General features: G+C 45.5%; 1 long non-coding RNA gene across 2 annotated transcripts in view; it reads right to left on the bottom strand.

Annotated features, from left to right (window-relative positions):
• Positions 1-24,996, bottom strand: part of LOC112579625 — a 30,990-nt gene continuing 5,994 nt past the window's right edge. Inside the window, exons 3-4 of one of the 2 annotated variants that reach the window (XR_006545292.1) lie at positions 13,410-15,231; positions 1-162 (exon numbers count right to left, since the gene is read on the bottom strand). This is a non-coding gene — a long non-coding RNA (uncharacterized LOC112579625). Of the gene's footprint in view, positions 163-10,254; positions 15,232-24,996 lie in introns of those variants that run through there. The other variant, XR_006545291.1, reaches the window with a different exon arrangement.

Genomic DNA, 24,996 nt, shown 5'->3' on the forward strand with positions numbered 1-24,996 from the left:
GAGCCTCTGCCTATTGGGCAGAGGGAGGGGCTGCACCATAGCACAAGCAGGAAGTGGTCAGCACCACGAGGGAGGTCCAGACTTTGGAAGTTTGTTTGCAGCAGGGAGTGGCCCTTCCAGCTGGAGGAGTCAAGGAAGACTTCGAGGACATCTGGTCTGGCCCTGCAAGGAAGGGTAGGATTTCAACATGCAGAGATGGGGAGAGCCTCTGCCTGGCAGAGCAAACGCTGGCAGCAGGAAGATGCGGGCCTGGGGGTGGTGGGGGCAGAGAGAAGTCTCCATCTGCCCAGCTTCCACCCTATCACTCCCAACTTTGTCCTCTTCTCTGATCCTCCAGCACCTTATGCTTTTTTGAAATTTTCCCTCCTTCCCTAGAGAGCTTTACATTCACCCAGCTCTCCCAAGTTGTAGATGCACATTCCCGGAATTCTGCAGTCATGCCCCCACTCCCAGCCTCCCCCTCTCCCCAAAGTCATCCTAGAAAGTGGAAGATTCGGATCAGGGCAAAAGTCATTGGCCAACAGAACATGTTTCTGGAATGAATAAGGGAATAGATGAATAAAGGAATGAATAAAAGAGTGAGTCAATAAAAAAGAATAAGTGAGTAGGAAATTGTTTAATTCAATTGACATACTGTGCTGTACATACAAGCTCCCTCCCCTGGTGGTGCTGGTTTTTGGGGGGATGGGTGGGAATAGGCAATAAACACATGCTCGCATGCACACACACACACACACACACACACACACACACACAAAGACAATATGGCAAATCATGATGAGTGTTATAAGAGGAAATAATAGGGAGATGAAATGGGTGGACCTAGAATTCCTCTCTGAGGATGGAGTCTGTAAGCTGAGACTGAAGGAGAACTAAAGCTGAGCGAATGAATTAGTATTCCTTCTAGCCTCTTCCCCTCACTCCCATTAATTTGCAAGAGCTGCACTCTAGACCCAGAGGTCCATTCTCATGCATTAAAAAGTACCCTTACCCTCGTTCCCTCTGGACCTTCCCCTCCCTTCAGTGCATTGGCTGTCCCATTCTAGAATCACAGAGAAAAATATGGAAGGCCATGCATAACAGGTGGTGGGAGGAATGACCAAGGGATGGGTGTGAAGAATCAAGTTGTGGGGTAGGGGGCTGGTTAGGCTACAGGATAAGAGAGTCAAGTTCCAAAGGCCCCTGATTTAAAATTTTGGGTGGAGGGTTGGATGGGCTAGGCTCCCTCCACCATTCTTGAGTTACCCATGTCAGCTTGCACTAACCATGTTTTTTCACCCTAGGTAACTTACTAACATTCTCCTATTTAACCTGTATGTTTTCTCCATAATCAAGTCACCACTGACAGACATATTTAAAATACATGCAAACACGCTTATGCATGTATCATTGTTTTATAAAAATGGGATCATATTATATACAGTTTCCTGCCTCTTACTTTTTTATTCAGCAGTACTTCGAGGAAATCCCACCAAACAGATAGCTCTGATTCATTTTTGACAGTATGCAATATTCATAGTGTGAATATTCCATAATTTATTCAACTATTCACCAATTGGAAGATAAACACTTTGATATCTTGCAACTGTAAACATGCAGCAAAACCATCCTTGTTCATATACCCATAGTCTCTGGAATTGTATTGCTGTCAGATAGCTACTTACAAGTGAGATTCTACATCAATGGACAGATATATATATATATATATATATATATATATATATATATAATGCTGTGCTGTGCCGTGGAGAAGGCAATGGCACCCCACTCCAGTACTCTTGCCTGGAAAATCCCATGGACGGAGGAGCCTGGTAGGCTGCAGTCCATGGGGTCGGTAAGAGTCGGACACGACTGAGCGACTTCACTTTCACTTTTCACTTTCATGCATTGGAGAAGGAAATGGCAACCTGCTCCAGTGTTCTTGCCTGGAGAATCCCAGCGACGGGGGAGCCTGGTGGGCTGCCGTCTATGGGGTCACACAGAGTCGGACACGACTGAAGTGACTTAGCAGCAGCAGTGCTGTGCCGTGCTGTGCTAAGTCGCTTCAGTTGTGTCCAACTCCACAATCCTATGGACTGTAGCCAGCCAGGCTCCTCTGTCCATGGGATTCTCCAGACAGGAATACTGGAGTGGGTTGCCATGCCCTCCTCCAGTGGATCTTCCTGACCCAGAAATCAAACTCAGGTCTCTTACATCTCCTGCATTGGCAAGTGGGTTCTTTACCAGCAGCGCAACCTGGGAAGCCCATATATATGATACATAATTTTAATAAAGCTACTTTTCAAAAAAAAACAATGATGTTTCATGTTTCCACAATCAACTTGTGAGATAATCTTTTCCTATGCTTCCTGCCAGAAATGTGGGTAATAGCTACAGATGTAAAGTAGTCACTCATTGTTACTTTACATTGCATTTCCCTACTGCTGAATCTGAGCAGTTTTTCATTTGTTTGTTGCTTGTTTGGATCTATTCTTCCATGAAGTGCCTGTTTTTGTCTTATGTTCACTTTTCTGTTGAGTTATTGGTTCCTTATCAGCTTGTTAAACCTCACTATGCATTGCAGTTTTTAACTTTATCTAACATTTTTATAACATACATTTTCCAAATCTCTCATCTGTCTGTTGACTCTGCTTATGTATCTTTGTTCTAAATTGCTTTTTGGAGCCTCGTTTTTCTTTTATAGCTTCTCAATTTGAGTATTTCACTCAGATTGTTCATATAGTCTAAATTTTCTTTTTTTTTACATTTAAAGCTTTAAATAATCTGAAATTATTATGAAGATGGAAAAATTACTTGCTTCTGAATGTACTATTTCCTTTCCTGAAGGAAATGAGTCTTGAATATTCATTGGAAGGACTGATGCTAAAGCTGAAGCTCCCATACTTTGGCCACCTGATGCAAAAACTGACTCATTGGAAAAGACCCTGATGCTGGGAAATGTTGAAGGCAGAAGGAGAAGGGGACAACAGAGGATGAGATGGTTGGATGGAATCACCAACTCGATGGTCATGAGTTTGAGTAAGCTCCGGGAGTTGGAAGACAAGGAAGCCTGGCGTGCTGCCAGTCCATGGGGTCTCGAAGAGTTGGACGTGACTGAGTGACTGAACTGAATTGAATGTACTGATTCTGACAGCATCATGTATCAAATAATCAAAAGCTCACTCTGTCAAATGCTAAATTCTGATATATATTTGGTATCTATTTCTGTGTTTCCTGTTCTGTGTATTTCATTGATCTACTTCTCTATTCCTATAATAGAGAAGTTTGTTGTTTGTTCTGATACAAAATGATGCAACTTCTTTTGCACTGTTATTATTTTCCATAACTTTTGGGCTATTTCCAGGCATTTACTCTTCCATATAACCATTTCACTCTATTTGGAACTGATCTGGGAAGTTTTGACATTTCTATGATATTAAGTCTTCCCATCCAGGAGTATTGGTATTTCTTCCCATATATTCAGTTCTCATGTTCAGTCTTTCCACAAGACTGTATAGCCTTCTTCATGTAGGCCCTACGTTTTTCTTGTTAAATCTATTCCTAACCTATTTTGGACTTTTTGTCAAGATTATAAATGGAATATTTTTCCTATTTTCATTTTTATGTGTTTATTGTCAGAATAGAAAAAAGTACAAAATTGGTTTTTGCATATTTATCTTGTACCCTAAAATTGATGTAGCCCATCAATTTTTCTTAATTCAAATAGGGTTTTTTTTGTTTGTTTGTTTTGTTTTTGTTTTTTGCTTCTCTGCTAGAGGCTCTTGGGTTTTCTGGGTACACAATCACTTAATCGACCTCGTGGTTCCCATAGGTCCCTGATGCCCTCATCACGTAGCATCTGTCTGCAGCCACCGCTCCTCACCTGGATGGCAGCCAGGTTGCAGGGACCCCCCTCCACCATAGCCCACCATGGAACTCCTTCTCCTGTGCTTTTTCTCTTTCCAAGAACAGGGCTCCAATCCCGTCTCTGATTTGCAGGAGTAGAGTGGAGGTGTTACACGGCAGGGTAGGGTGGACACTCAGAATCCCAGCCGATTTGTTCCACAGAATGATTCGTTCCACACTAACTGGAATTCTGTTCTCCTCCTAGAGCAAAGGTTGAAAAGTGGTGGCCTTTGAGCCAGATTTAGCCCTCAGACATGCTTTATTTGGCCCACACAGTGGTTTATAAAAATCTGGATTGGTTGCCAACATTTAAAACTTGAAAGAGTTGTTTTATATGGGACCATATAAAAAAAGATCTAGATTTCTGATTTATTTTTTTTAATCATGGAGAATCTGAGAACCTGGGTCCCCAGCCCACAGGACAGTGAGTGGCAGAAGCTGTGAAACTATGTCCCATCGAGACTGTGAGCGCCTCGAGGGCAAGCAGCCATCCAGCCCTTTCAGTATCCCAGCACCCGACACAGAGCCTGACTCCAGGCTGGGGTCATTAAAGTTTAATTCCTTTCCTTTTGTATCATGCACAAGTTTCGAGAACTTGTGAGTCAAGAGCCCCATACAGGAAGGGTTCTGACCGTGGCTGTGCCTAAACACTTCGGCAGTCTGATGACCCTGTGGACCCCTTTTCAGAACAAGATTTTCTAATTCATAAAACAAAAAAAATACGTGATTGCAAAGGAAACCAATCCTACTGAACACAGCTTTCAAACTATTAAAAAATAATTGTGATTGGATGATACATGCTTTTTATTAACATGTTAAAATAACAAAATCTAGTTGCAAATACGATAATTACTATAATTTTGAAGTGCTGTTGAGCATGAGTTCAACAGCTAACATGAAAACATCTGTGATTTCTGTAGGTAGTGGGACTGCTAACCTCCCATTACCTCCTGGTAATGGTTCAGGGATTTGTGGCCCACGTTCAGGATGGAAAGATCTATTACATTTCACCTAGAGGCTAGTGATGAGAAGGAAGATGTAAATTTTTCTCATCTGAGTTCACCGCCCTAGGAATTCTACCCTTGTGTCCCAAGGATCTCAGGTCAAGACCCTTGCTTTTCGGAAAAGGCGCTAATAGCAGCTATGACCAAATCACAGTAACAGGGAAACGCAATCCCATAGAAACCACTGCAACCTCGGGCATTCTCGTCCAGGGCAGGGTTGGGATGTAAATTAGGTCACTTTTTCTGGAGGGCTTCTTGACAATATGTTCCAAGAATCCTAAAAATGTGCATCTGCTTTAACCCAGCACTTCTGTTTCTAGGAGTTTATCCTAAGGAAATAAAAATGTAGCCAAAAGAAAATTGACTGTGAGGATGTTTATCATAGCCAAGGGCACATCCAGCTTTTGTGCGGCCTGACGCTTATACAATTTAGAGGGCCCCTTTCTCAAAAAGAAGACAAAATATTGTTAGACTCCTCTCCTGGGCATGTAAAAAAGTTCTGTGCAAGTGAGGTTGTTGTTGTTCAGTCACTAAGTTGTGTCTGACACTTTGTGACCCCATGGTCTGCAGCACACCACTCTCCCCTGTCCTTCACTGTCTCCCGGAGTTTGCTCAGATTCACGTCCATTGAGTCGGTGATGCTATCTAACTGTCTCATCCTCGACCACCCCCTTCTCCTTTTGCCTTCAATCTTTCCCAGAATCAGGGTCTTTTCCAACGAGTTGGTTCTTCACATCAGGTGGCCAAAGTAAGTGAGGACCCTACAGCTAAAGTTCCATTAACTAGACTTAAATTGACCCAATAATAGCATTGTTAATGAAATCTAAGATTAGAAACAGACTGCCAACAATCAGGGTTCAATATAGTAAGTCACAATATATCTATACAAGGGAAAACTGATCAGCTGTTTTAAATAGTATGAATGTAGACATGTTTATTTACATGTGTTTGTTGACATAAAGAGATGCTCCAAACAGTGTGAAGTGGAAAAGCAGATTATAAAACATGGGCGAGATCCCAGTTTTTTTAAACAGCATGCTAGTTATGTGTAATAGGAAGCTAAATGGGACTTTCCTGTCTCAGAATTACTGCAGGACTCAGCAAGAGATTACAATGTCCTCATTCCATCACCTGCCTCCAGACTCACACTGACCCAGGAGAGGAGAACAGCTGCTGAGACTTTTCTCCAAGGGATAGTCCAAGTGTTGGGCTTCACCCCACATGGCTCAAGCCACCGGGACTTCCTTAGAGCTCATAGGACCCAGAGCCTGAGCTCACCTCTCACACAGAAAAGTCTGAAGATGAGGGGACCGTGAGAGCTGTCCCTGGTGAGGGTGGGTTTGGGGGATGCACCTTCCAGAGTTTGGCAAAAAAAGAGAGGAATGTCTCCCAAGGGACCTACGGGACACAGTGCAGGGTACTGGGCATGAGTCATCCCCAAATATCCCTTTGCAACAAGTCTGCTCTCCAGGGCAAGGGAACTATAGAAGGACCCCCTCAGCAAGATTGGAGGGGGGCAGGAGTGGAAAGGGCAGGTGGTCAGCCAGGGAATGTGTCAAATAAGCCCAGGGCCCAGTGAGGGGAGACCACAGAGGAAGCTCCATATAACCACAAAATTGTTTACTCTGTGAGACCAAGAACTAGAGTTTGGGCATCTGCTGCTTAGAGGGATCTAACTACAGTTTACAAAGTCTCCCTTCTGAGCAGACTTGGCACTTTCCTTGACATCCCCGACTGCCACTCAACCCTGAGCCCAATCTGAAGATGCAGAAGAGAAAGAGATAAGATTCCCTTTCCCCACCTCAGGTTTCTGAAGTGTGTCTGCCTGGGAGCTGTAGGGGAGGAGAAAAGCTTTGAGAAATTCTCTTCATTTGTCTTTTTGTATAATTGAAATATAATCGAGTCCCGGTAACCTATGTTAGCCACTCAGTCCTGTCTGACTCTTTGCAACCCTATAGACTATAGCCTGCCAGGTTCCTCTGTCCATAGGATTTTCCAGGCAAGAATACTGGAGTAGTTTTCCATTCCCTTCTCCAGGGGATCTTCCTGACCCAGGGATGGAACCCAGGTCTCCTGCATTGCAGGCAGCTTTCTTTACCATCACCCTTAACACACAATTATGTGAGTTTTGACAAATTCATACTGTTGTGTAACTACCACCAGAGCCACGATGTAAAACGTACCCATCACCCTAAAAAGTTCCCTTGCACCCCTCTATTATCAACTCCTTCCTCCAAGCCCAGCCCCTAGAAATCACTGATCTCTTTCTTGTCGTTTTGCTTTTTCCAGAATAAATGAAGCCGCACAGTCTGTAGCCTTTTGAGTGTGGGATCTTTCACTTGGTACAACCCACTAGAGTGTCATCTGTATTGCTGAATCAAGTTTCCTTCTCATCACTGAGTAGTATTCCACTGAGTGATACATGACCCTTTGTCCATCCATTTACCTATTGAAGAACATTTGAGTTGTTTCTAGTTTGGGGATAGAATTGTAAATACAACTGGTATAAACATTCATGTATAGGATTTCTGTGTGAACATAAGTTTTCCTTTCTCTTGACTAAATAGCTAGGAGAGGGAGTGTTGGGTTCCATGGCAGGCGTGTGTTTAACTTTCAAAGACACTGAAAAACTGGTTTTCCAAAGAGACTGTACAGCGTTCACTTCCCAGCAGCCACGAATGAGTTCCAGTTGCTATTCATCTTCAGCAACAACTTGGTATTGTTGTTGCTCTTTTTAATCCATCTAATAGGAGTATAGTAGGAGACTAAAATTTTGTTTTAATAGATTTTTAAAGAGCAGTTTTAGGTTCACAGCAAAGTTGAGCAGAGAGTACAAAGGGTTCTCACATATTCCCTGTCTCCCCAAAAGCACAACTTCTCCCCACTGACACCCCCACCACAACAGTACGTAACTGATGAGCCTACAGTGACACAGCATTATCACCCAGAGTCCAGTGTTTACGTTAAAGTTCACTCTTGGTGTTCGGCATTCTTGGTGTTCTCGGTGTTCGAATCTGGACAAATGTACAATGACATGTATCCTGCATTGTAACATCACACAGAAGAGTTTCACTGCCCCAAAACGCCTCCATGTTCTGCCTATTCATCCCCTCTCCCTGCATCTTCTGGCAACCACTGATCTTTTGACTGTATCCATGGTTTTGCCTTTTCCAGAATGTCATATAATTGGAATCATACAGTATGTAGCTATTTCAGATTGGTTTCTTTCACTCACTAATATGCTTATAAAGTTCCTCCATGTCTTCATGGTTTGATAGTTCATTTCTATTTAGCTCTGAATAATATTCCATTGTCTGAATGGGCCATAGTTTATTTGTCCATTCACCTATTGAAGGACATCTTGGTTGATTCCAAGTTTTAGAAATTATAAATAAAGCTGCTAGAAACATCTGTGTGCAGGTTTTTGTGTGAACATAAAATTTTATCTCATTTGGGTAAACACCAAGAAGTGCAATTGCTGGATCATATAGTAAAAATACGTTTGATTTTGAAAGAAGCGGTCCAACTGTCTTCCAAAGGGGCTGTGCGTGCCTGCTCAGTTGCTCAGTCGTGTCCGACTCTTTGTGACCCCATGGATTGTAGCTCACTAGGCTTCTCTGTCCATGGGGTTTTTCAGACAAGAATACCATTTTGTATTCCCACCAGCAATGAATAAGAGTTTCTATTTTTCCACATCCTCACCAACATCTGATGTTGTCAGTGTTTTGGATTTTGGATAGTCAAACAGGTCTGTAGTGATATCTCATTGTTGTTTTAACTTGCAGTTTCCTGATAACATACTATTTTCATGCTTATTTGCAACTGATATATCTTCTTTAGTGAGTTGTCTGTTCAGGTATCTTGCACATTTAATAAATTGTGTTGTTTGTTTTCTTAGTGTTGAGTTTTGAGTTCTTTTTTTTTGAATTCTGTTTTTAAGAGTTCTTTGTATAATAGTCTTTTATTGGATATATCTTTTCAAATATTTTCTTCCAGAGACCGAAGTTTTAATTTTAATTGGACTGGATTTTTTTTTACCTTTTAGTTTTGAAACATATTCAAACTTGTAGAAGAATGTAAGAATAGTACAAATAACTTCCAAATATCCTTCACTCATTTTCACCAGTTGTTAGTAATTATCAACATTTTGCTTTGTCATTTTCTATCTCTCTCTGTACACACTCTCCCCAAGCTATTTGAGAATAAGTTGCATATATTGTTAGCCAAATATTTAAACATCTTTTTCCTAAGAAAAAGACATTCATTTCCTCTGAGAAAAAAGACTTTCTTTTCCCTAAAGAAGAGTACAGTTATAAAATTCAGGAAATTTAACACTGCTATAATACCACTATCTAATCCAATTCACGAAGTGCTCCAATAATGTCCTTTTTAAAATTAAAATTTACTTCTTTTTAATTGGAGGATAATCACTTTACATTAATGTGTTGCTTTTTGCCAAAGGTCAACATGAATCAGCCACAGGTATACACATATCCTCTCTCTCTTGAGACTCTCTCCCACCCTCCACCCCTTTCTACCCCTCTAGGTTGTCACGGAGCACTGGATTTGAGCTCTCTACATCATACAGCAAATTCCCACTGGCTATCTAATTTTTACATGTGGTAACGTATATATTTCAGGGCTACTCTCTCAGTTCTTCCCACCCTCTCCTTCCCACGGTATCCACCAGTCTCTTCTCTGTCTGCATCTTCATTGCTGCCCTGAGGATAGGTTCATCAGTACCATCTTTCTAGATTCCATATATACGTGTTGCTGCTGCTAAGTCGCTTCAGTCGTTTCCAACTTTGTGCAACCCCATAGACGGCAGCCCACCGGGCTCCTCTGTCCATGGGATTCTCCAAGCAAGAACACTGGAGTGGGTTGCCATTTCCTCCTCCAATGCATGAAAGTGAAAAGTGAAAGTGAAGTCGCTCAGTCGTGTCCGATTCTTAGTGACCTCATGGACTGCAGCCTACCAGGCTCCTCCGTCCATGGGATTTTCCAGGTGAGAGTACTGGAGTGGGGTGCTATTGCCTTCTCCATATATACGTGTTAATATATGATATTTGTTTTTCTCTTTCTGACTTACTTCCCTCTGTATAATAGGCTCTAGATTCATCCATCCTGTTAGAACTGAGTTAGATGTGTTCATTTTTATGGCTGAGTAATATTCCACTGTGTATACGTACCACAACTTCTTTATCCATTCATCTGTCGATAGACATTTAGGTTGCTTCCATGTCCTAGTTATTGCAAATATAATAAATATTGCTGTGATGAACATTGAGGTACATGCGTCTTTTTCAATTATGGTTTCCTCAGGGTATATGCCCAGTAGTGGGATTGTTGGGTCATATGGTAGTTTGATTCCTAGTTGCTGTTTTTTTTTTTAAGGAATCTCCATACTGTTTTCCATAATGGCTGGATCAATTTGCATTCCTACCAACAGTGCAAGAGGGTTCCCTTTTCTCCACATCCTCTCCAACATTGATTCCTTTACAGCAATTTCCTTTCTAGCCTAGGATGAAATCCAGAATCATGCGTTCTGTTTGGTAGCCATGTCTCATCTCCACTAATCTGAAGCGGTTAGTCTTTCACTGTCTTTTTCATTTATGACGCTGACACTTTGGATAAGTCTGCACCAATAATCTTATAGACTGGTTCTCAGCTTGGGTTAGTCTGATGTTTCCTCTGTCAGGTTCTGCCTTTTCAGCAGGAATACCACAGACATGAGGTGTCTTTCTCAGTCACCACATCAAGAGGCACTTTAGACTCCACTGAATATAGCTTTTAAAATGCATTAGGGGAAAAAGAAAACAGAATGGAAAGAGGATATTCACCAAAAAATGAGTAACATTTCAGGTTATTTTTATTTTCTTATTTGACTTATCCACATAATGGACTCATACCCAGCAAACATTTAATCTATCTACCCACCACCTCCAAACAGCCCTTTCACCCATTTCAAACTAGATCTTGGTCCTTGATGCTCCATGGAAAAAGAGGTCACAGTCAAAAGGTTGTTATACAACATAACCTTTGTCTTCTGAATTTCTAATATCCCAGGTCCTTCCACTTAAGTGATTACCCAAGGTTATTTTTATTGAAAACAATTTTCACCTTACACTCATAAGAGCTAATGCTACTAGCCTTTCAGATTTTTTCTTATACAGTTAACTTACATTAGTCATAAATGAAAAGAAAAAAGTTTATATATATATTTTTTAAAAGGTGAAAAATCACTTGCTTCCATGACATTTTGAATAGTGGACCAGAAACCTCAGCAGCCTGAGGTGGGGGTTGCTCATTCCTCTGCTCCATCCCCAAGACTGACAGCTGCCACAGAGGTCACGGGGGTGGGGTGATTTATACGTCACTGCCTACATCATGGAAATTCTCAGCGTGGCATCTTCAGAAGGAGGAAGAGCTTGGAGACAGGCACCTCAAAGGGGAAGAGATCTCTAAATTAGTCATCGGGCACACATTTCTTCCTCCGAAATGTCTTTCATCTTCTTTTCATCCTCATGTCCCTGAGGGTTCAGGCCTCTGTGATCTTTCACCTGGATGGTGGCCCCAGCCACCGACCTCCCTGGCCTCCCTGTCTTTGGACTCTTCCGTAGCTAAATAATCTTCCCAGAGCCCCTCTGTTGTTCCCTCTCTTATCCATGATTCTCCACCGCTCCATTGCCTTCTCAGTTAAACGCATTCCCAAACTCTGAAACCCTGATGCCCACTTCTCCCAACTCTCTATCCCACCCTGCCTCCATCTCTCCCAGAATCCCGAACCCCAGCTCCCAGGCAACAGTGAGTAGCTCACTCATTCCTTTAGCATGTATCCTGCCTCTGAATTTTGCTAGCACCATTCTCATCCCTCTGATGCCTTCTCCGGATGGCTCTGCCTGTCCAAAGGGCCACACTTCAGGGGCAAGCATCAGAGTTACCTCTTTCAAAAAATCTCCAGCAAACCTTAATTAATGACTCCTGTGGGCCAGGCTCTGTGCCAGGCCTTGAAGATACAACAATGAGAATGACATATAGCCTGCCTCCAAGGGGTTCACAGTCCAACTGCGAGTCCAGAAAGATAAACACATGAACAGAGAAACCAAGGGATAATATGGGGACAAAAATATTGTTCATTTATAAATAAATATTTAATAATAAAAAAGAAGAGAGAGCTAGAAACATGATATATGACACAGAAAATAAGTTTCCTTTTTAGGTGGTGTATCTGTTTGCTCAGGCTGCTGGAACAAGGCACCAAAAACTGGGAAGCTTAAAACAAAAGGAATACATTGTCTCCCAGTTCCGGAGGCTGGAAGTTCAAGATCAAGGTGTTGGCAAGGCCGTGTTCCTCTGAAGGCACTAGGAAAGGAACTGTTCCAGGCCACTCTCCTAGCATCCTGGTGGGTCCCTGTCATATACAGCACAATTCTGGTCTTCACGGGAACGTCTTCCTGTGTATGCGTCTCTGTCTAAATTTTGCCTCTTCTTTAGGGTACCTGTCACACTGGGTTAGGGGCCCACCCTGCTCTATTATGATCTCATCTTAATAATGAATGTCTACATCAACCCTATTTCCAAATATGGTCACATTCTGAGATGCTGAGGGTTAAGGCTTTAACATACGAAGTTATTGGGGGGAGGCACAATTCAACCCATAACAGGTGAATAGAGACCAGAGGCCAAAGTGGAGGGCTGAGCATGGAGGAGTAGAACTGGAAGTTTCGGTTCAAGCTAAATTCACCCATGTGAGAAAGGCAGCTGGGTCAGAAGAGGGGTTGGGGGGAAAGACAGAAATGGTTCATGGAAATTTAGAAGAGTGTTATTGCTGTGTGGCACGCATTGACGTCTCTTCCATGTTCCACAAAAGCTACTTCAGTTCTGTATCCTGGAGTGGGGGAGGGGATTGCAGCTGTGCTCACCCCAAAGCCAGGCCAGGAGGCCAGGGCTCCTGGTAACACAGGCTAAACCCACAGCATGGAGGAGCTGGGGTGCTCCTGGCTGAGGGAGCAGAGTCAGGAAGAGCCTACAGCACCAGCGCTGTGAGGGAAGAAGGAAACAAACACAACCAGCTGTGTTTGACATCAGACTTTGCCGTATGCACTCATTTCTGATGGCGTGGTTGATTCTCATAAATACCTCAATGGTAGAATTTATTGTCCCTATGTTATCGACATGGTGGCTCGAGTGTGGTGTGGCCCACTAGGAGACCTACTGCAGGCACCAAAGATTGAACTCAGGAAACAAAACAGCAAAGCCCAAACTCCTTCCAGAGGTACACTCTGACCATAGCCTCCTCTTCAGCAACTTGGGGCACCTCATGTGCACTGAGCCCCAACAAGCCAGGCCAGGAGGATGTAGTCACATCCCTTGGCTCACTTCTGATTTCAGACAAAGGTCACCTCCCACAGCCAGCATCTTACCCCAAGCTTGTGCTGCGCATCTCCGCATTGGCTGCAGCTCTTCAGCACCTGACTAGCTGGGGCAGGCTATGCAGACAAGGGGTGCAAAGGCCCTTACCCAATGGAGTGAGTGTCCGGAGCAACTTCCTGCAGGTAGACGATTCCTGGGAGGTGTTCCGTAGGCTCCGCAGGGTCCTGGTGCAGCGCAGCCCCATCGCACACTGCACAGATGATAGAACTCACAAGGGTGGACTTTTCTCCCTTCCCTGTCGCATTCTTCACACCCCTTTACTCCCGCTTCTCAGAATCACTTCCCTATAAACAACTTACGCTGGGACCTTGAGTCATGCATTTGGAGGAACTCAGACTACAACAACAGTGATGATGCTGGTGGGAATGAGGAGGAACCCTTTCCAAGGGGCCCCTCTGAAACAGACTCAGAGGCATGCATGAAGAAGCCAGCAAGGGCTCATGGATCACAGACCATCGAATAGGGTTTTGCTTCCAAGGCAAAGCTGGAGAGGGAGGCCTGAGTGTATCACACAGGTTAGAGATCCAGGGCTCCTTCTAAGCATGGAAGAGACATACTTAGTTAGATTCGTACTTCTGAAAGATCAGGCTAGCTGCTCAACAGAGGATGGATGGGAGGTAGCAAGACTGGGACCAGTGAGAGAAATGAGGAGGCCGTTGTTGCAACTGAGTGTAGACAAAGAAGCCTGGACTAGGGGAGTGGTGATGGCCAGGAGACGAGAGGGGAGGGTCCAGAGCAGTTTAGCAAGTCAAACTGCTGGACTCATGAGAACCCGTAGAAGGTCAGAGGTTGAGGATGGAGAGAGACTGTCAGAGATGACTCCAGGCTTCTGGTGTCTTCCCTGATGGAGGGGACATGGTGGGAGGGGAGTGTGTTGGGTGTCAGTGATCCTGGGTTAGGTAGGTCCCTGGGGCACTTGGAGGTCTGTGTGTGGCACTCAGGGGAAAGCCTGAGCGTGAAGCAGACACAGGGGGCATCCATCTAGTGTGTGCATCACTCGCGGGCCTGTTCCTGCTGCTGAAACCAAGAGGGGTCACGCTAGGTCACTCCTAAGCATCCTGCAGCTCGTGGGGAGAGCCTCTGCCGCTTCTTCTTCCTTGTGTCCCCCAGCCAGGGGGAGGAGGAGACAAAACCTAGTTTCAGACTCCACCCCCAACCTCGGGACACTCTGCTTCTTCTAGGTGGAAGCCCAGGAGACCCAGCATGTCCCAGGAGATGAGGGCCCCGGAGGAACTCAGTCCCAGCCCCTGGAAACCCGTTTCCTTGTTTCCACAGCAGCACCAGCCCAGAAACAAGGCAGGAGACTCAACGGGGAAGCAGACTTTGCCAAGTCACTTTCCTGTCTCAGGTGGGTGGGGATGGGGCTGTGGGGAGCATCCCAGTGGAGATGGGGAACATGGCAGTAAGGCAGGAGAAGGTCCAGCTTGGTCTCAACTGGGATCCCAGCAGGAGATTGGGCCGTTCAAGGTGAGGGGCTGAAGAGAGATGAATGACGTGATGGGCAGATGAAGGGAACCAACAGAGGGTGAAGAGCGATGTCCAGACCAGCGACAGAGGGGCGGGAAGCAGTTCCCCACCTGCAGCAATGGCGTTCCCAGAGCCAGCAGAGCCTGCACTGTGGCCAGGCAGGAGGAGCAGGCAGACCAAATGCTTTGCCCTCTCTCTCCTCCCTCCCTGGCCTCCCGCCATAGCTTCTTCTTGGCTGAACCTAACAGAAGGGTGAAGCCTCCACAGAAGTCAGCCCCCCGGGACACAGACCAGAACGGAGGACAGAGCTGGGGCGTTTGGAGAGCGACCGGTGCAGTGTGGATTCTGGGTGACCGTGCCAGCTGCTCTGCTTTCCAGATGTTCAAGGAGGCTTTTCACCTCTTCATTTTCCTCATCCGTGGAGAGACAACTGGCGAGGTGCCTGCCACATAGAGAGCACTCAATGTTTCCTTTCCATGGTCCAATCTCTCACACAGGTCTACTCAGCAAAATGCTCCCTACCCCTTGTACACATGGGCACTCCCACTGCACCTCCAATCCTGTTTATCTCCACGTTAGACTAGATGTTCTTTGAAGCATCTTGGTGTGCAAGGCTTGGAGTCTGAAGACTTGGGTCAAGGCCATGGCTCTGTCCCCTACTTTAAGAAAGTCCCTTGACATGTCTGAATCTTGACTTTTCTCATCTACTAAAACAGTCACCATAAACAGTGCATTTTTAGTATTTTAGCTCATACCCTTGGTACACCTTCCCATGTCCTCTGAGATTTTCCTTCAGGAGGGAGCTGTGGGCACTAATTCACATGAGTGCGTAAATGACTGACAACTGACTCAGAGCTCTTGCAAGGGCCTGGGAGGACAAATAGATGCCTCAGTCATCAAGATTATAGGGTGTCTCTTATTCATATCTGCATCACTGGTATCTCACACAATGTCCTACTCCTCATGGGCAGAGGGTAAAGGTTTGTAGAAAGGCTACACTCTCCTCTGATGTACTTCTGTGTTCTGGATACCCATATGGAACCTGGCAAACAAGGTGCCCATGGGGATTCTCCAGGCAAGAATACTGGAGTGGGTTGCCATGCCCTCCTCCAGGGGATCTTCCCAACCCTGGGATCGAACCCAGGTCTCCTGCATTGCAGGCAGATTCTTTACCATCTGAGCCACCAGGGAAGTCCATGTGATCAGTATGTGAAGGGATTGCTGAGTTCAGTGGGGCCCCAAAGACCATGTGTGAGTGTGGGGTTCCTGGCTGCTGCAGTTTGCGGGGGAGCAGGATCACACCTCTCTGCATGCAAGAAGTCAACGCCTTGGCAACAGCTGCAGCCAGCTGGCACCAGGTCCCGGCAAGAGTCATTGTTTGGCCAAAACAGGAAGCCACCAGAGGGGAAGTGTGGCCTCGCCTCAGTGAACCCCTGAAGAATGGCCCCTGAGAAACCTGGGGACGTGCTGGCAGGCACGGACCACACTGCATCGGTACCACCACCACCTCAGGCCGGGCAGCAGACCTCACCTGACCTGTGCGACTTGGTGCAGGAGAACAGGGCTGTGAGCCAGGGTCTGGGTTCTAGTCCTGTGTGACCTTGGGTGGTTACTGCCCCTCTCTGAACAGGTTTCCTCATCTATCGAGTGATGAATCGAACTACACATTTCACCAAATGGATCCATGGCTGGCGATCTCATGGGCAATCCCTCTGGCTGCCTGTTTCCTCTTGTCTTTTAGAACAGACCAGGCCCATGGAATGACCACTTTCCACCAAGAGAGGGGAGGCATGATGGTTCAGATGCACTTCACAATTAGGAAAACACCATCTCCTCATTTCATTTCATTCTCCCAACAATTATGCCAAGAAGAGAAGGTGGGGTTAGCCCTCCTGTCTCACAGAGGAAGACACAGAAGCTCCAAGTCAGGATTTGAACCCCCAGCTCTGGCCTTGGGTCCCAAAGCTCTTGGGAAGCCTCACGTCGTGAGTGAGTGCACACTCAGGCTGGAGAGGAAGGCGGCCTTCCACGCCGCAGGATGGGCTCTGACCCTGAGCCATGGGGGACAGGAGCTGTGGACACCCAGAGGAGCTTGACTCAGGCTCGCAGCTGGAGGTCTGCTCTGTTTGCTTGCTGTGTATTTTTCTCAGTTCAGGCTCTGCCACTTACCCACTTGCATGACACAAACAAGCCACCCCACCTACCCTCTGCCTCAGTGACCTCAGCAGTCACCTGGAGAGGATGTTCATCCTGCTGACCCCCAGGCTGAATGGGGGTTGGATGAGCTGAGGGGGGACAGAGGCTTATCATCCTGTAGATGTGTTGGTTGCCCATCCAGCTCCTACTGCACTCTGCCTGCTTTACTTACAGGACCTCAGTTCTGCTCAACCTCTCAACCCCCAAGTTTAACACTGTGCGTGCTCAGTCACTTCGGTTGTGACAACTCTTTGTCACTCTATGGACCATAGCCCGCCAGGCACCCCTGTCCATGAAATTCTCCAGGCAAGAACACTGGAATGGGTTACTGTGCCCTCCTCCAGGGGATCTTTCTAACCCAGGGATCAAATCTGCATCTCTTACGTCTCCTGCATTGGCAGGCAGGTTCTTTACCATTATTGCCACTTAGGAAGCCCAATTAATCTAAGCCAATTGATCTAAACCAATCAGCACAGGCATTCCAGGAGAGACTATCACCAACTGGAAACATGACCCAAGTTGTCCTATTCAAACCAAAGAAAAGGACTTTAGTCCAGATTGGGAGAGAAGTCCTCTCTTGCACTTTCCTGCTGGACATTCACATGGAAATGTGTAGCCTCTGTTGTCACTGATAGCTGTCACGGGGCCACAAAGGGAACCAGCCAAGGACAAGAAAGAAATAGAAAAGCTTATGTTCTTGATTATACAAGGAATTGCTGCTGGAGCCAGAACCACCCACTGAGTGCTTGTAGTGGTGAGAGATGATACATTTCCTTGTTATATTTAGACACTAGAGACAGGGTTTTCTCTTACTTGCAGCCAAAGGCATCTTCAGTGCCCCTCGTTATCGAGAAGGTTCTGGTACGCAGCGGGAGAATGAGCTGCCCTCCCGTGTTGGCTCCCTCATGTTATTCAAGCCTTTGGATGGTTGCGAGGATGGTTGCAAAACCTCTGGGCACCCAGCCAGAGCTGATGACTTGTTCACAGCTTTTTGGAAGCTCTGCATTCTTTCCTCTCTGTTCCTCGAGCCAGAGACAATTCCTCCCTCCCCGCAGCTGGCCTCTGGCCTCGGCCCAGCCACCCCACCGACATGAATGCTGCAAGATTGATGGGAGCAGAGAGACTGTGAGCCTAGGCCCCGAGACCCCAGCCCTGGCTGCTGTTTCTGCTCAGCCTCTGTTTTTCTCTCTCCTCTTCCAGGGACCTCGGCCTCTTTCCAACTTAAGATCAAAGAATTTTCAGAATATAAGAGCCCCTGGAAACAACCTGGTGCAAGCTCCTTGATGTACAAAAGTGGAAATCGGGGCCCAGATGGAGGTGAGAAACTTGCTCCATATCATCTGGATCTGGGACTAGAACCCAGGTCCCTTGACTCCCAGTCCAGGACTCTTTCTCATAGGCTATAGGAACGTCATAATTTGACATAACTTTTTCTTTTTTGAACATCGACGGTAGAGCTGGCGTTTCTTATCCCAGGGCTCCTTTTCTGTCCCTGTGACTGCTGCTCTGATCTGGGCTTCCCAACCTCTTGCCTGGGTGTTGGTCTCACTTTAAGTCTGTCCAGTTCTCATCTGCAATTCTACCATCCACACAGCAGCCAGAGGGATTGTCCTTAACACAGACCTGATTCTCATCTCCCCGCTTCACTGCGTAGGCTGTGTGACCCAGAATCTGTAATCTGGTTTACAGATCCCCTCAGGACAGGTCACTGCCCAACCTCATCTTCCAGGTAAGATCTATATTCCCCACTACTAAGCTTGATTGATGCCTCCTCTAGGTAGCTCTCCCACATCCCTCTGTAGTCAACAGTACTGTATTAGAGTCTATCAAGGAGCTCTTCTCAGGGTGGGAGGCTCTGACCCAGATGTCTGCTCCCTGGATGGTGAGTGTTTCCAAAGCAGAGGCTGCATCTGCTCAGTGTCCCTGCCTGCCTGCTCTCTCCACCAGACTTGACCTTGCCCTGTACTCTCCATCAGGCTCGAACTTGCCCATGTGCAGTTTCCTCCTGTTGGTTCCAGTCATCTGTCAATTGTCCTGGGAAGGCAAGGAGCTCAAGGGTGAATGGCAGGAGATTCTGATTCCTCCTCCTGAGTGGGCTCCATCCTGCCCACTTGGCCCCTCCTCAGAACTGACTTGGGTGTGAGTATGTCTCTGCTCCAGAGCACAGACACTAGACACTAGCCTGGGGCTATAGGAAGTCACAGGGGCAAAGCTTAGCAGACAGTGTCCTCTGAGCATAGCCAAAAAAACCCCGAACTTGGAACTCAGTGCTGGGATTCTAGGAGCTCCATTTCCAGGAATCAAATCCTAAGGGGAAAAATTTCAGAATGTGAAAAAAGATGGACATGGGAGAATTTATAATAGTGAAAATCTGGAAACAATCTAGAAGTCTAGCAAAAATTGAAAGGTTAAACATATGCTCTGATGGTGAAATATAGTACCGTCATTATTATGTTTGCAAAGAGTTGTTATTAACATGGAAAAGTGTTAAGTGAAAAAGAACAGAATATAAAACCATATATGTAGTATGACCATAACTGGAAAAAAATACATAAAGACTGGGAGGAAATAGACTGAACACTAAAAGTGGTTGACTTGGGGTAGAAAGATTAAAATTTTCCTTGGCTTATACTTTCCTGACAACAAAGGTCTGCCTAGTCAAAGCTATGGTTTTTCCAGTAGTCATGTATGGATGTGAGAGTTGGACTATAAAGAAAGCTGAGTACCAAAGAATTGATGCTTTTGAACTGTGGTGTTGGAGAAGACTCTCGAGAGTCCCATCGACAGCAAGGAGATCCAACCAGTCCGTCCTAAAGGAAATCAGTCCTGAATATTCACTGGAAGAACTGATGCTAAAGCTGAAACTCCAATACTCTGGCCTGATGTGAAGAACTGACTCATTGGAAAAGACCCTGATGCTGGGAAAGATTGAAGGGAGGAGGAGAAGGGGACAACAGAGGATGAGATGGTTGGATGGCATCACCAACTCAATGGACATGAGTTCGAGTAAGATCTGGGAGCTGGTGATGGACAGGGAAGCCTGGTGTGCTGCATTCCATGGGGTCGCAAAGAGTTGGACACAACTGAGCGACTGAACTTAACTGAACTGATACTTTCCTGTGCTTTCCAAACTTTCTACTGTAAATTCATACTCATTTATAATCAGAAAACTTCTACTATAAACTTCTATTCATTTTATAGCCAGAAAAACAAATTAGACAAGGAAAAAAGATCAGTTCTAGTTCTAACTTTGGTGATAATTAGACTTCGGGCAAGTCAACCACCCTCTTTATGATTTGACTTCATCTGTTTGTTCACCTGTTCCTTCCTTTTTTTCATTCTAGGAATCTTTCCAAAAGGTCTCACCTGTGCCAGCTGGGTACTAAGGACCCAAAAGTGAATCAGAACATAGATATGTGAAAAGATATTTAACCTTGTTCATAATCAGAGAAATATAAATTAAAATTAAGCCAAGGGTTATGTTTAAGTTTATCAGATTGGCAAAGCCTCAGATGTTTGATAACATACTCTTTTTTGGCAAGACTGAGGGAAATGACGTTCTCTCATACTGTGTGTGGTGGGTATACAAAAAGGGGCACGCTCTCTATAGAAGGAATTTGGTAATTTCTAGAAAAATTACATATGTGCTTATTCTTGAACATTATTTGTCATTGCCTTTCTTTGGGATTGGAATGAAAAAAGACCTTCTGCTGTCCTGTGGTCACTGCTGTGTTTTCCAAATTTGCTGGCATATTGAGTGCAGCACTTTCACAGCATCATCTTTTAGGATTTTAAAGTCTTAGGTTTTATTTAAAATATCAGTATGAGCTCTTGGTGTGAATTTTATGAAGCCAAAAGTTTTCCCAGCTCTGCACCCTGAAATAACCTAGACATAATAACAGCCAGATAGCACTGAGCACTCCTCGCATCCAGGCTTGTGGTCTCTCATGTGACTTCTCATTTAAGGAACCAGAACTTCTTGGATAAATAGCTGATTCCAGATTTGGGCAAAAATGCACAAGACAAATCTGGACATCTTGTCATACCAGAAAGTCAGGAAGCTACTAAACACTGCTTCAGATTCAGATCAAAAGGACTCAGAAGTCAATTAAAGAGAGCTTGACTGGCCAAAAATGGGCTGATTTGATAATAACTATAATAGAGTCAGAGAAGGCAATGGCACCCCACTCCAGTACTCTTGCCTGGGAAATCCCATGGACGGAGGAGCCTGGTAGGCTATAGTCCTTGGGGCTGCTAAGAGTCGGACACGACTGAGCAACTTCACTTTCACTTTTCACTTTCATGCATTGGAGAAGGAAATGGCAACCCACTCCAGTGCTCTTCCCTGGAGAATCCCAGGGATGGGGGAGCCTGGTGGGTTGCTGTCTATGGGGTCGCACAGAGTCAGACACAACTGATGCGACTTAGCAGCAGCAGCAGTAATAGAGTAAAACATATCAAATGCACTAAAACTATAAGATACGAATGATACAAAAGCCCCAAACAAACAAAACCCTGTTGGTCACCTTTAGAGAATATTAGAGACTCAACTCCTTATTCTGAAAGCTGATAAGTAAGAGGAAAACATCAAGCATTTTTCTTACAATTCATGAATAGATTGTACCTCAGAGAAACCAGAGATGATGACAGAAGTTTCTCTGTATAGGAATATTCCAGTTAATAAATGAAGAAGAAAGTAAAATATTGTTTTGAAAATCTCTGATAAAGTAGTGGGTCTAGGCAATGATCGTCAAAGTCTTTTGGTTCTGGTTTAGTCACTAAGTCGTGTCCAACTCTTGCGATTCCATGGACAGGGGAGCCTGGCAGGCTACAGTCCATGGGATTCTCCAGGCAAGAATACTGGAGTGGGTTGCCATTTCCTTCTCTAGGGGATCTTCCCAACCCAGGAATCGAACCCGGGTCTCCTGCTTTGTAGGCGGATTCTTTACCAACTGAGCTTTAAGGGAAGCCCCTCAAAGTCTTTTAGAAGCCCCCAAAAGAAAAGATAGATAATGAAATATTACGTGCCTTTTGAGGAAAGCCCGGTAGTCTCCCCTCTTATGCATGATTTCACTTTCCACAGTTTCAGATACCTGCTGCCTACTGTGGTCCAAAAATATTAAATGGAAAATTCTAGAAATAATTCATAAGTTTTAAACTGTGCACTGTTTGAAGTAGCATGATGAAAGCTCACATCATCCCTCTCTGTTTTGCCCGGATGTGAATCATACAGTCCACTTGCCACTGAGCAGTGTTATCAGATCGCCTGTCACAAGTATCGTGGTGTTTATGGCCAAGTGATTCTGATTTTACTTAACAACGGCCCCAAAGTGCAAGAGTGGTGATGCTGGCACTTCAGATATTCTCTTTCTGTGCCTAATTTATATTATACATTAAAATTTATCATAGGTATGTATACATAAGAAAACATATAGTATATATAGAGTTTGGTACAATCTGAAGTTTCAGGCATCCACCAGGGGGTCTTGGAACATACTCTCCATGGATAAAGGGAGGCTACTGTACACACACGTCCTATGAAGAATTCTTTCTAAAACTTTAAATATGAATTTAAGTCTTTAGATCTGTCAATTATAGTAAAGGCAGGGGACTGAAGAATATGTTAGACAACACCATGGGGGATGCAGCGGGAAAAGTCCAGAATGTGAACGACTACAGGGACAAACAAGGTGGTTTATTCCACAAACGAGGGAAAAAATAACAGAAGAGGGAGAAACCTACAGATTGAAGGAACACAAAAGACCCAACAAACAAGTGACGTGTATGGACCTTGTTGGATCCTAGTCTAGAGCAAATCAATTTTAAAAGACCATTTATGAGACAACTGGGAAAATTTAAACCTGACTGGATATTTGATAATAATTTTTAAATATTATGAAAATGTATGTATGATAATGGTATCTGGTCATGCCATTATAATTTAGAAATACATACTGCAATATTTAGGGATAAAATGATTTGATATTTTGGATTTGTTCCAAATAATAGATACAGTGAGGGAGAAGTTGGGGGTTAGAAATGAAGCAAGAGTGGCCTTGTACACAGGGTTCTTTGTACTGTTCTATTTTTGGGTATGCTTAAAATTTTCCACAATAAAATGTGTTTGCAGCTCTCACGGAGGTGGGGAGGAAGACTCAGAGACATCAACCAAGGAGGTCAGTTTCCTCTGAGGCAATGGTGGGGGCAGATCCCGGAGCAGTGCACCTCCCTCCGCAGTGAACAAGCAGGAACAGGCATGCAGAGGGAGGGGCTCCCATAGAGGGAACAGCACGAGCCTGGGCAAGAGGGTTCCCTAATCTGGGACAGTAAGGAGAGTGGCTAAGACAGAGATGGGGGGAGGGCCTCGAAGGCCCCTTCAAAGCCACGGAGGGCCTTGAAGGCCCAGCAGGGAGGCTCAGGAAGGATTTACACTGGTGAGTAACATCGTGGGCTGTTTCAGCCATGTCACCCAAGCAATCGGACAGACTGAGGGAAGGAGCCTGAACGGATGTGGGAAGATCCGAGCAGAGGCTGGGCAGGGGTCCTAGAGAGACTCCAGGAGGCCTGAGCTGGGGTGGCCCAGGGACAGGTTGGAGCAGCTGCGTGGCTACAGTGAGGAGGTACTTGAGCAGTTTCTGGCTCGGGCAACTTAGTGGATGTTGGTGCTATTATTAAAATGGGGCAATGTGGGGAGCAGTTTAGGTGCCCCCAACTAGAGCCCTGGCTGAGAGCCAGGGGCCTGGGTTCTGGCCCTAGCTCTGCTGTGTGGCTGTGGACCTCAGGGCATATCTCTACCCTTTTCTGGCCCAGGGGTCCCCATCTCTGAAGCCTCAGAGCAGAGGTTCTCCAATTCCCCTTGGCCCATGCATGCATCCTTCTTGCCTGCAAAGAGTTCATGAGTTCTCCTGCCTCGCTGAAAATCCAGTTGTGTGATGTCAATGGCATTTCCCTTCAGAAAAAGAAAATGAGGTTAGCGAGCGTGTTATCAGGAAAGGAAAGTGAGTTGGGCCCCACCTTCGGCAGCCCCATGTGCCCCACCTCACCCCGACCCTGGGCATGCTAGGCCCCTCTGCCTGGAGCTGGGGACCAGACACAGAAATGTCACGCTTCAGACAGAGACACTGATACAACATTGGGTGAGTGTTGACTACTACGACTTTGATTTCCAAGCAGGGCTGGGCTACCCCCAACAGAGTCAGCATCTTGTCTGGTGTCCACGGCCTGAACCCTGGCCACACTGGGCAATTGGGGGGTCACAGGAGGCTCCAGGGTCTCATTAAATATCAGCAGGGCCCTAATGATGAGTTCTTTGTAAGTGAAGAGGCAGAGGCCCAAAGAGAAGGGACATGGCCAAGATCACAGGGCAAGTCAGAGAACACAGGTATAGGTTACATGACACCAACGGGGTCAGCTGGTCCCAGACAGCCTGTCATGCCCAACTCCCAGAATGTCCTGCTCCTGATGGATGTCCCCAGAAAATCCTTCTCCGGTTACAAATATTAAGTGTGTTTATTAAACTGCACCACTCCCAACCCTAAGCTTTTGACCATCTGGACATTCTTTAAAAGTCTGTCATAAAAACAAGATAAAAAACAAATTCTAATCCTTCCAATAAAATTGCTGTGTACATCTGAACTGACAAAAAGAGCCCTGAAATTAACAAGTTGATAACTTGGTATGTTCAGCAAATCAGTCTTCTGTAGGGTTGATCCCTTGGCAAATGGATCATTAAGTGAATACACTTCAAGGGACTTGATCTTGAGCCTCCCCCTGATTCCACCCATCGCCCCACCTCCTGACTGTGAGCCCCGCAGCCCCACTCCAGCTGTCCTCTCTGCCTCCAAACGCCGGCCCAGCGCCTGGCACACGGGGGTGGGGGGCAGGTGCTGGTGAGTTAATTGTTGAGTTAACTAAGGAGATGGAGCTCTGAGGTTGGACCTGGCTGTCCTCAGGGGTTGAGGGGCTCCTTGGAGGGGGGATTAGCAATGGTGTCCCTGGTCACTCCCAGCAC

Source organism: Bubalus bubalis, chromosome 16 (assembly GCF_019923935.1).
Source record: "Bubalus bubalis isolate 160015118507 breed Murrah chromosome 16, NDDB_SH_1, whole genome shotgun sequence".
Lineage (NCBI taxonomy): Eukaryota > Metazoa > Chordata > Mammalia > Artiodactyla > Bovidae > Bubalus > Bubalus bubalis.